General features: G+C 36.6%; 1 protein-coding gene across 1 annotated transcript in view; it reads right to left on the bottom strand.

Moving 5' to 3' along the window:
- The window catches only part of LOC107724338 (engulfment and cell motility 1 (ced-12 homolog, C. elegans)), a 115,953-nt gene that overhangs the window by 76,243 nt on the left and 26,116 nt on the right, over nucleotides 1–13,594 (bottom strand). The window lies entirely within an intron of this gene.

The following is a 13,594-nucleotide window of genomic DNA, read 5'->3' as shown; positions in this document are numbered from 1 at the left end:
CCAACCCGCCCCCCCCCCATTTTTTTTTTTTTTTATAAAATCACTATAAATTCAACTCCGTACACCAAACCATAATTTATAAATACTGTATCTACTAATTGAAGAAAAAAAAAACATGTTTCTGCATTACAGTAGTAAACAAAAATCTGGTCCTAAAAAAAAGAAAATAGTTCTAAAAATAGGTTTTATTTTTAGATGCAAAAAATAACTGAAATTAAATATAAAATAAAAATCAAATGTGAATGTGAAATCATTTTCATCAGATTCATCTTAAAACTAATCCTAAAGCCAAAGTCAGAAAGATTTCAGTAACTTTAAGATGTCACAAAACACAACACACAATACAACAACACCACACAACACAGCACAAAAAATATGTACCGATCATCCAGAGGGTCCTGCAAGTCTGTCTTACAAATAAGGTGATCCTTATTCATACCTATGAAACAATAATGTGCTCCATTTCACAATCAGCTGGGCCTTTTATAAACACTCCTTTGTCTTGATTAGTACAAATAAACATGAATTCAATCCACTTCAGTGTAAAAACGTTTTGTCTTTTAAATTATTCCTTTGATTTCTCAAAATTCGCACTTCCGCTGCAAAACATGTAAAAACCCACATAAACAAAGTTGACACTAGACTGACACTGACTCGCAGTGCCATGGTAACAAAATTTAAAAAACAACCCATGAAGCGGAAAAATAACATTATTGCCATGACATTCCCGGAAACTGATGCCTGGTGCAACACACAAATAGCACTAATGATCAGTGTGCTAATTGTCACAAGGGCACATTTTAAAGGATGAAAAAAGGAAACGAGCACAAGAGCTGCTGATTACAGCATGGGCCGGCCACTCTCATTTCCCATATCTGCCCAACCTCTCACAGTTTTGAGGAGCAGGCTTGGATGTTTCTGATGCAACAGCAGCAGCTGGGTGGCAAACTCAAGAGCTGCTAATAGGCCTGGGCGATAAAACTCGATAAAAAAAATGTTCGATATAGCGCACGATATAGGCACGTGCTTTGGGTGACGCAGACAGCTATGGGTGACGCAGACAGCTATGGGTGACGCAGACAGCACACACAAACGCGAACATGAGTGCTGTGCCTGCCTGTGATGAGGAGATTGTGAATAAAAAAATTAATATTAGTTGAATTTAAAATAAAAAAAAATTGCATTTGAATGCAAAAATGGTGCAGTCGAATGTTAGGTGTGCGTCAGGGAGCGTCATCAGTGGTGCGCGAGATGCGAACATTTCATTACACCAAATACACAAAATAATGTTCTTTTTAGCAGCATCATATGACCCCTTTAAAACCGAAACCAAGCCATTCACACATAATGCATATTCAGCGCATTTTTTTTAGACGGAAAAAAACGACTGCTGAACTCACCTCACAAAAGAGATACCGAACGATATGAAACATTATATAAAAAATATAAAATTTTTTAGCAATATCGCCCAGCCATAGCTGCTAACATCTCGTTCCCCATTAAAGGTTCAGGGGAATGATGGCTAAATTGGCTCATGTCAGTGAATTATAAGGAGCATATGTTGGTTCCACCCATTGTGGGCTCCTAGGGGCCGGCCGGCCCTGCTCTCACAGCTGTTGAGGTGGCTCTGGGTTCCCTCGAGCTATGAATAGAGATCAGTGGAGAGCTGGTCAATGAAAAACATTGGGTCTGGCCTAGATTAATGTGTGGTCGGGTACATCAAACCAGCGCTGTTTAGACTGACTGGTAAAATTGGTCAAGGTCTTTGAGACCAGCTAGAGAGAAAAAGAGACAAATGAGGAGAAAGAAAGAGATCCACACATTTTTCCAGAAAATGAGCACATCTAAAATTAAACAGTGACCTTCTTTTGGGGCCTTTACTGTGATAAATGAATGGCAGCTTCACTTTCAACAATACAAAGTGCAACATGTTCAGATGTTCTCTATTCAAAGAATAGTTCACTTTAAACAAAAATATAATTCGTTTACTCACCCTCATACTGTTTTAAACCCGTATGACATACTTTCATCTGTGGAACATAAAAGGAGAGGTTTTGCAGAATGCTTACGCTGCTCTTTTTCAACAAGCAAATAACGACCCACTGCTGTCAAAAATTAAATAAGAACACCATAAAAATAGTCCATAACCCTATTCGGACTGGACTAGTGTTGTCAAAAGTACCGACTAGAGACCTGCACTCCCGCGGGAGTACCGCGGGACCCAACGCAACAGGGTGCGGCGTGGGACAACTCTTGACGGGCGAGTGTTAAAATGATTAACATGTGCAAGCTAGGCAGTTTCTATTTATAACACGTGTTTAAAGGGTTGCGCAATGTAGCCATTCACAGACTCAGCTGTTGATTTCTGGAACGGAATGGCCAACCAGAGGTGATTAAGTTAGAATCCACTCACCACAGTGCTGAAATTGCGTGCTCACGAATAGTCTCATTTCAACACATGAAGTGCAGACATTGTGAAAGAATGTTGATGCTTAGCCTAAATAACAAATATTTTATTGGGAGCATTTATGCTGGGATGTTGTGGATCATAGGAGATGTTACAGAACCCTTTAATGTAAATTTCTTTGATGTGCTGAAAAAAAATCTATATAGATTACTTTTATGCTGGATTTTGCGGGCGGGAGCGGGACAAAAGATGAATGTTGCGGGCGGGAGCGGGCCCAGAGAAGATATTTTTCTGCGGGAGCGGGTGGGTGCGGGACAGAATCTTGCGGGAGCGGGACTGAAAAATCCATCCCGCGCAGTTCTCTAGTACAGACCACGATACCAGTCGGTACTGAAATTTCAAAAATGTCAATTTCCCACAAACATTTGAGCGCTGTTGAATGGCAATCAGCACTGTTTAAGAACATCCGAGAGCTTTCTGACCCTGCATAGACAACAAAGCAACTGAAATGTTCAAGGCCCAGAAAGGTAGCAAGGACATGGTTAAAATAGTCCATGTGACATCAGTGGTTGAACCGTAATTTTATGAAGCTTTTGGAATTTGTGTTGCAAAGATGAACAAAGGTCTTACATGTTTGGAACGACACGAGTGTGAGTAATTAATGACAGAATTTTCATTTTTGGGTGAACCCTTGAAAACACGGATAAACTATACAGTATACTGTCACAGTCAAGTATTTATTGTCTTCATGTTTTATTAGTTTAAGCATTTCAATCTTCTTTTTATTCAGTTACAGCAAAAGCTGGATACCTTTGTCCATATTAGGGATTTCCTGGAACGTGACATCATAAGTTCTATTACTTCTGTGATGCATATTTGGAGTTTCTGCATGAGGGCGCCCTCTGGCAACAAGAACAGACATTACATGTGTTTACAGAGCTCGATAATGTCCACTCCAGTGATACTTCTATCAAAAGAAATTTGAAGTAGACGTATGATAATCCATGTTTTATTAAATGCGGTATTTTCACATGCTTTCAAATGGAGCAGCATTTACTACACAGAGCCGTAGTTCACTGAGAAGCTACACAAACAGCTTTCATTATCGCGAACGATTTCTTCGATTTCATAATCATTCGATTAGATCATCTGCAATTTTTTTTTTTGCGTAGCTTGTCAGTGAACTACGGCTCTGTGTAGTAAATGCTGCTCCATCTGAAAGCATGTGATGGAGATTTACTACTAATCATTGATCCGGCTTTACTGACAAGATGCGCATGACAATCGCATTCAATTAATCGTGCAGCCCTACTCTGATGTGCCAAGCCATCAGAACCAATCCGAACTGAAAAACGTGGTTAAAAAAAACATGGTATGTATTGAACTGTGGGCTGTACTCTTGCATCCCTAATACAGACAGCATCCAATGAAAAAATGTAATGAAATTGAGGAGAACCAAATTGTGGAAACTCCAAAGTCTAGCCATATTAACATCAGCATCAGGTAAAATGATTGTCTAGATTTCTCTGCTCAGAGTTTAGAAAACCAGAACCATCCAAATAGGGCTCATATTTCACTGCTGATTATATAAGTCATAAAAGCACTCAAGCTACTCATCTCACCTCAATTCAAAAGTCTCCTGACTAGAGGAACAAACACAGCTGACCTAGAAGCGATGTTCCCATCTTGGTGGTCGAGGAGCCAGCTGTCTCCTTGGAGATGCATGTGTGATGTGCCATGTTCCAATTAGCCCTTTCTTTTTTTTAGTACCTAAACCCCTCCCCAGGAGCAAAGAGACCCCCTACACGCTGTACTGCCTCTGACAAACCTGATTAAGTCACCCAATCCAGCCCTGGGAGTTAGTTTGCCAAAAGCAGACACAGGCTGGTGGTACTTGTGAGCAGAGCTGCCAACCACCTTTGCACATGGAAGCCTTGGTCTGAATTAATCTATTTTACTGCTTCCAAACAGCTTTTAAATCATTTCGTTTTGTTAAAAATGTATTTGAAATCATTTTTGCACACAATCACATATCAAAACTGTTGTTAGTCAAAGCTCTAGGTATCTAATGCATGCATTTCTGAGTCTTTTCAATTACATCAATGAACCATTCAAATCTGTTTTGATATACACCAGATTCACATTAAAAGACTTTCAGATGGGTTTAAAAACTTACTTAAAGGGGTCATAAGATGCGATTTCAATTTTTCCTTTCTCTTTGGACTGTTACAAGCTCTTGGTGCATAAAGAAGATCTGTAAAGTTGCAAAGACTAAAGTCTCAAATCCAAAGAGATATTCTTAATAAAAGTTAAGACTTGTCCAGGCCCTATGTTTGTCGTTTCTCTGATCACAAATGCAGACATGGTTTTATGTTTACGCGGCGCGATGCGCAACGCAACGCGTACAAACACAGTATAAGTCATTATAATCAGTAATTATGTCCCCACTGGATGCAACAAATGCCTCGTTTGTAAGGGGTTTTATTGGTTTTGTCTCGTCGTGCTGGGAGATGGCATCACAAGTATGTTAAGGGAAAATAATGTGTTTTTTGAACCTTAAACCGCATAAACACATTGCATTACACCAAATACACAACATAATGTTCTTTTTATCAACGTCATATGACCCCTTCAAAAAGATTACTTTTTTTAACTATCTTTAATATACAGTACATGTGAAAATAGAGCTATTAAAAATAGATGTACACTGCTGCAAGATTATATAAGATCTATGCGTTTTCCCTTATTAAAACCAGGAAAATCAATCTGCAGTTTTTCTTTAAAGAAACAACTTCTTTGCATTTCCATTCCAGGGTTATATTAAGACAGTGATTTCAAACAGCTCACCTAAAACAATATTCTGTAAATAGGATGAAATGTTATTTCTCAACTGTAATATTCTAGGAAAGATTCATTATAACTAACCTGATCACTGAGAGAATGACTAACGTCTAAATTTAATGCAGCGCAAGTCGAGAGTTTGGTCACAGTGACATGTATTTGGCAGGTGAAGTAGTTTGTTTTCAGGTCTAAGAGTGTCTTCTATCTAAAAGTGTCTTTACTGTTACAAAAGTGTTTGCGGATGCATGACAAGAGATGGAGGTGGGGAGAGCACAATTCAGTCACTGGCTGTGTGACCTTCTGCTCACAGGCTCCTCAACCCAGTAGGAAACACTCTAAACAGGTCAGACCCATGACAGCCTTCAAACATGAGACGCTGTTACCACATTCCCTCACTGAGAGAAGGGGAAACACCCAGAAATCTACCTGCAAACTCAAACAACTTGCAATCCACTTGCAACTGCAAAAAAGCATGTTTGAATATGACTAACAAATAGGGCAACCATTAATGTATTCTGTAGAAACTGATGATAAAGTAGAATTCCAATAATTAACTGATAGATTTTAAAATAGATACAATACCATTCAAAAAATTGGGGCCGGTAAGATTTTGAAAGAAATATCTTGTGCTCACCAAGGCTGCAGTTACCATTTAGAGAAAAAAAAATGCAATAAAAACAAAAATATAGTGAAATATTATTATTATTATTATTTAAAACAACTGCTTCTTAATAATATTTTATTAAATGTAATTTATTCCCATGATGGCAAACATTACTCCAGATGATCCTTCAGAAATCACTCTAATATGCTGATTTTTTTGCTCAAGAAACATTTCTTATTATCAATATCAAAAACAGCTGTGCTGCTTCTTCATATTTTTGTGGAAACTGTGCATTTTCTTTTTTCAGGATACTTTCATTGAAATAATAGAAAGCATTTATTTGACATAGAAACATTTTGTATTTAATTATAAATGTCCATTATACATGTCTCTAGTGTCTTTAATTTAATGGAATAAATTGCTGAATAAAATTATTCATTTCTTACTGATCCCAGACTTTTGAACCATACTAAATGAAAATAGCTAATTCAAACTGAACCGAAAAGTAAAAATTGTCACCGCAAATAACCTTGTGGGCAGCAGACGCCGTTGCGCATCAGCACAAGAAAAAAAGAAAAAGAGTCCACAAATAACTAGACAATCTATAATTATTGTTTAAATAAACCGTAGAAAGCTGATTCTTTCGTGAATTATAGTTTCCTCAAGAATAGCTTTAGAGCATTAAGATGAACCACTTCTGGTAAGTCACTTTGTGCACACATGCCAATGCACACAAACACTAAAAATCACCAGCTCCCACCCCCCCCACACCACAATATGAACTGGAACATTTAAGTACTCTTAAAGCAACCCTCACCTCATTACACTGGTTTCTCTGGCTAAATTAAAACTAATTAGTAATGATGGGATGGGATGAAAGAAATTCAAGCAATTTCCTCAAACATCGCCACAAGATCCTGGCCAGTGCAGCTCTTGGATCTGCTAGACAGGCATAGCAGAGAGATTAGGAGAGAGGATGTAGAGAAATCCAGCAGTCAGAGATGACCGAGAAGCAGCTCTGTGTCAGGAACGCAACATCAGCTACTGATTCAGCATCCAACACCATTGAATCTCATAGCGATGACTGTAAATTTCACTGCAAGTGAAGCAAAGTGTGCAAACACCAGAGCCAGATATCGTTGCCTCTAGTGTCACCAAATGAAATTAAATTGGTTTACACAGGGGAAACGGGAGCAAAATGACAGCAGTATCGTGTATTTGTATTTGTACTTAATTATATGACCATTTATATTTAGAATAATTAATATTAGTATTTATTCATTATATACACACACATTGTTGTTGTTGTTAATAATAATAATAATAATGTTATTATCATCATTATTATTAATAATAATATCCTGTCACTTTTGAATAGTTATTATGCACTTTAACATTTGTACTTAATTATATGACAATTTACATTTAGAATAATATTAGTATTTATTCATTATATACACACACATTCTTGTTGTTGTTAATAATAATAATAATAATAATGTTATTATCATTATTATTAATAATAATAATAATATCCTGTCACTTTTGAATAATTATTATGCACTTTAACATTTGTACTTGAAAGTGCAATAGGTGATTGTCTTCAGAAACATTTTTTGTTATGCTGGTTAAAAGTCTCTTCACATCCCGATAGCAATCATTAAGTTAAGTGGTCTAAATGTATTTGTCTATTAGAAGTGAGCTACGTGCATGAACTGTGTTCCGATTGATATGATCCCTACACAGAGTTCATTGCTCCCTACTCCCTGAGCAGGGGAAATCCGTTGAAGTTTACTTCACTTCGGAACATGGGCTGGAATTGGGAACCTGATGTAGCCTATTGTAGTAATGTCTCTGGTCTGTGAGCATAAATGCGTTCAGGGGGCGTGGCTTTGGACGGCGATTGCAGGGAGGGTGGGATGTTCGCTTTCAGTGCTATCAGGCGAAAGTTAGCATTTTCCAAGATCTCCTATTGCACCTTTAATTATATGACAATTTATATTTAGAATAATTAATATTAGTATTTATTCATTATATACACACACATTGTTGTGGTTGTTAATAATAATAATAATAATATCCTGTCACTTTTGAATAATTATTATGCACTTTCACATTTGTACTTAATTATATGACTATTTATATTTAGAATAATTAATATTAGTATTTATTCATTATATACACACGCATATTGTTGTTGTTGTTAATAATAATAATAATAATAATAATAATCTAATTTTTTAGTAATTATTATGCACTATTTTAATATTTCTACTCAATTATACTAAATTTATATATAGAATTAATTAGGATTTATTTATTATACACAGATTAACCTAATATATATTATCCTAAACCTATGTTGATGCCTAAATAAATAAATAAATAAACAAAACATTTTTAATCAATTTATCCATATTTTGGGGCATGTTCTTCTAAAGAAGCATTTAAAATTCAGGTCTTCTATAAATGTTAGAACCACTCAATTTTACTCCCATCATATACTCACTGTCAATCTCTTATAATTTGCAATATTAATCTTTAGATAACAATACAATAACTATAATCAAATTCTTTCAAATATAAACCATTTTTAATCTATGTATGAAACTCTGAACATGTAACCAAAAAGCAATGCAAGTCATCTTAGCTTTTGTAATCTTTGATACATTAGTACAAGGAAACTAAACAAAACTTTCAACTGATCACTTAATGGGGAAGAGCTAATGGAGTACAATCAATGAACACGTCTCATGAATGAGTTCTGTTCTCAGAAAGAGGAACGGCCCCTGGGCGAATCCATGCTGAAAATGTGCTGCTGACCTCTGGCTGTTGTAGGCATCACACAATGGTAGCTTCTGACCGTTTGACACCAGCCCTGACGGACAGACCCTGTTTGGGAGACCATGCGTGTTGATTTGTATAGTCTCTCAGATGAAGATGGCCTCAGGCCGAGGAGATGGAAGAGGTGTGGGTCTCTCCAGCGATAAGCACAAAAAACTTTATTTAGCAGGCTGTGGCACAGGCGAAGTGTTACAACCGCTGATGAATGTTAAACGCAGGCGATGCGATGCGCTGCCCTCAGGAGCACTTACGGTGGGATGGAGTGGGCAGCATTGTTCATAAACTGTTCTTTCAGAAATAGTGAGCGCTATATAAAGTACTGAATTACACAAACACGTGGGTTATGAAACATGCTCTTCAATGAAAAACAAGCATTAGCTAATCAAAAGGAAAGAAGAGCTTGTTCAACAATGCATCTCATCTTTCACTAACAATAAACTAAATAGCAGCATGTACCATATTACAGCCATTATATTATATTATATTATTATAATTATATTTCAAAAGTTTAGGCTGGCAATATTTTAAAATATATTATTTTAAAGTTCAAAAGTTTTATTTTGTATTCAGCAAGGATGCATTAAATATTGTTACAAATATAATGTTATAATGAGATTTATAATTTTACAAAATATTTTTATTTCAAATAAATGCTGTTCTTTCTATTCAAAAAATCCTGAAAAGAAGTATTACCGTTTTCACAAAAAACATTACGCAGCACAACTATTTTCAGCCTTGGTCATAATTATAAATATTTCTTGAACTCGATCAACATATTAGAATGATTTCTGAAAGATCATGTGACACTGAAGACTGGAGTAATGATGCTGAAAATTCACAGGAATAAATGACATCTGAAATTATATGAAAATAGGCAAGTTATTTTAAATTGTAATAATATTTCACAATATTACTGTTTTTTATTCTAGTTTTAATCAAATAAATGTAGCATTTAAAAACATTAAAAATCTCATTGACCCCAAACTTTTAAACAATAGTGTATATTAAATTATACTACATTAGAAAATCATATTACATTTATAATTGTATTATACTAATATAAAATTACCATTAAACTAAAAGTGTCATAAACAATGAAATATTCAACATTTTAAGGTGTTTTCTTACTGGGTCTAAAGAGCTCACCCACAAATGTCTATGAGGATGCAAGTGAGGGATCAATGTCTACAGCACAAACAGTGTGGGATAATTACACAACAAGGTTCAGAGTTTTTCAAATAGCAACAGAATTAGTAACAGTAATAGTGATGCTTGCTGTAGAAAATGTAACTTATATATTAATAATTTAGCAAGAAGATTTAACAGTCATTAGGGATCACAGGAGAGGCATATTTCTTCATATTTCTCTCATCTGCAATGCATTTGGACAGTTCCCAGAACAGGCATCCAAAACACAATATGAGATTAAACAATTGTGGAAGTAAAACAAAATACTTCTTTCCAAGTCGGTTTTATGTTAACTTACAAAAGAAAAGGGAAGTGGAAGAACTTGTTTCCCCTGGCATATAAATAATTGGGAGGATGGATCCACCATAAGTCAAGGCTCTATTCGTGTCTGTCGAGGTGGGTCATGACAGCCCTCTCTATTCTCGTCTGCTTGAAATCATAAATTCTCTTTTTAATTGCCAGAAACACGCCTTAAAATGATGCATCAGGCCAGCAGTAGATAAACACAGCCGTTCTGCTCTCTTGGAATGAATGAAACATCACAAAGAGTTTGGTCACGTAATTCTTTGATCATCTTGAGTTCATATGAGCACAATGAGAGTGACGGTTGAGGACAAACCCAATCCATAGACTGGAGACAAGATAATGTCAGGACAGGTTTCAACATGAACTTCATTCATTCATTCTGGAACTACAACTATACAACAAACCGTAAAGTATTAGTGTGGAACTGGGTCTAGGAAAAGGTCTGAGCAAACACAATGCCTCACTTTTACAAGAAAGCCACACTACCAGACCAGACTAATCCAGTCTTCTACAAACAGAAACTCCAATGAAACAATTTCTGTGCCACTTTTGTTTCACCAATGAGTTCCTATGACTTTTCCTGATGTTACCGTTGAAGACTGACAAAGAAAAGAAGAAATTGTTGAATAAAGTCCTTATTTTTGTTTTCTTTGCGCACAAAAAGTATTCCCGTAGCTTCATAACAATACGGTTGAACCACAGATGTCACATGGACTATTTTAACGATGTCCTTCCTTACTACCTTTCTGGGCAATAAAACGTTTCAGTTGATTTGCTGTCTATGGAGGGTCAGAAATCTCTTGGATTTCAATAAAAATGTCTTAATTTGTGTTCTGAAGATGAACGCAGGTCTTACGGGTTTGGAACGGCATGAGGGTGAGTAATTAATGACGGAATTTACATTTTTGGGTGAACGATCCCTTTAAATCAGTCTATGGATCATCTACAGTTGTCTTTGCATATTAAGCTGGCACACAAGAAAGAATTTGTACAAATTCTTCAAAAAAAATTTTCATTACTTCATTTCAGGGTTTGTCATCATTACTCCCATTTTATCAAAGCACTCCTCCTTTTCCACTAGTCGGAGGTTTCACGGAGCCCAGATGTGTCTGTCAGAGCAGGGATACAGTGATACACACATGAGAAGCATCTCTAAACGACTCTAGATTGCTCTGCTCAGAAGATGATGAGAATTCTGCTTCAAGCATCAGCGTAACGTACAGCCAGACGAGAGGTGATTTCAGGACACGGATAACAGCAGGAGTCACAGACATGAAAATAAACAGCAGTCGGACCAGCTCCATTTCACACGGGATCATACCATGAATAATCAGTCATGCGACGTAAAGATTAATGGCATCCGTCACTTTGCTAATGGTGATGTGGGGGTTCCCAGGCTCTCGGCTGGAGGGGTCTGTAAAGCATGCATACTTGACATCTGTAGGCTGAACATACCGAGAGTGAGTATGAATGAGGCCACTTACTTTCCTATTGTAATTCTACAGTCTTCTGACAAATAAAAACCTGAAGATCCAGTTTAGTTTGAAGTCTTTGTAGGAGGGCCAATACAGTTCTGTCCAGAGCTTTGTCTACAGATTCAAGCCAAATTACATTCAGCTGTCAGTGTTTTGTTTTCTATTCACGCAACACTGGTCATCTCCAGCTTAGGTAATGGAAACATGTTCCTGCAGCTATTGAATCAATTAAAAAATTATAAATAACATCTGAGGAATCATGCAGGGAGAGCTCCTCCATTCAAACAAGGACTTGATGACAGCAAATCTGAGAGAGCTTTGGTGATAACGAAGTGAATATGTAATTACTGCAAAATTTCTTGCTAGAAATGACACCAAAGTTGAAGTTGGTCAAAAACCTACATTTACACACAAACTGACCACCTACCGCAACTTTCAGATGCAATTTTTATTTTTAGCTCAACTGTCACAGAAGTGAATGCACAGGATTGTGGGATGTCAAGAAAAAGGGTACATTTATGCTGGCTTCAAAATTCAATCAGATGAAGGCATCGCAGCAGACAGGAAGTGAAGTTAACATTGGATTCGAGCATGCACTGATGCCTTCCTAATCTGGAATGCATCCTCCAAAGTAGGGCTGGGCGATTTTTCCGATTTTATCGATTAATTTGAATTTAATGTTTTGCCGCGATTTTATTTTTTAGAAATCGAGGAATCGCGATTTTGATTAGAAATATTACCAAACGTTAGAATTAGACACTGACAATATGCCAATGATAACAGTAAAGAGAAAAGAACTATCCAACCGCATGTCGGCGCACGTGATTAACCGCTCACGTGTGACGCGCTCATAACGCGAGGCGCCGTTCACACAGAATGCGGTTTTGTGTTGACAAAGACGCAACATGGACAGTGGAATAGAAAAAACATGCAAGAAGATGTGAATGAACTTCTTTTAATTTGAGCGCTACGTTTTATAATGCCATTTCATGCGTGAGATGATGCAAGAGATGCTAGTGCAACAGTCAAACGCGTCTACGTTTACATAGAAAAAACTATGGAAAAGCAGCGCAATCGAATTAAAAAACCTGTGAAGAACTACTACTGTAGGTCTAATATTTCATGTTTGCATCATGGTGACAGGCTGAAAGCTGCTGTTCATTGTTTTCACAGAACATTTATTGTTAATAGTCTACTGGTGTTATACCTTCAGAAGTCAGAAAGAGCTTTATTACCAAGTATGTTTACACAGACAAGGAATTTGACTTAATGACAGGAGATTCCAGTGCAGAAGAAAGTATGGACATAATGCAAACTAGTGCAGCACACATAGGAATTACACAAGGCGCGTTTCCATTACCCTTCAAATTGCGCAAATTGAAATTGCGAATTGAAAATAGGCTACGCCTAATGGAAACGCGTCAATTTCGCAAAAACGCCCATATATCGCAAAGCATTTTCATTGTAGCCTATTATTTCTGAACATATAACATGTAGGCTATAAGACAAGTTTGTACAGGATGTAGTTGTAGTTCATGCATCTTTTCTGTATGAACTACAGAGTGATTTGTTTAACATTTACATCATGTTGACAACTTCATGTGTGCTGCACTTAGAATAGGATTTTCTCTAACTAGAGGGTTAATAAAGAAAAAGCTTTTTGAATTATGTTGTAGTAACATTTTTAAGTTGACTAGTTAAAAATCATTTGAAAAAAAAATCGAGAATCGGTCAAACGTACTGAAAAAATTTGAGATTTAATTTTTTTGCGAAATCGCCCTGCCCTACTCCAAAGGTAGCATTTTTTAGCTTTTGGATGCAGCCAGTATGTCAGGGTTTTGCTTTAAAGGGGTGGTTCATTGCGATTTCACTTTTTTAATGTTAGTTAGTGTCTAATGTTGCTGTTTGAGCATAAACAATATCTGCAAA

Source organism: Sinocyclocheilus rhinocerous, unplaced genomic scaffold, assembly GCF_001515625.1.
Source record: "Sinocyclocheilus rhinocerous isolate Xijiao unplaced genomic scaffold, SAMN03320098_v1.1 scaffold574, whole genome shotgun sequence".
In the NCBI taxonomy this organism is placed as follows: domain Eukaryota; kingdom Metazoa; phylum Chordata; class Actinopteri; order Cypriniformes; family Cyprinidae; genus Sinocyclocheilus; species Sinocyclocheilus rhinocerous.
This window is presented reverse-complemented; position numbering and strand designations above follow the sequence as displayed.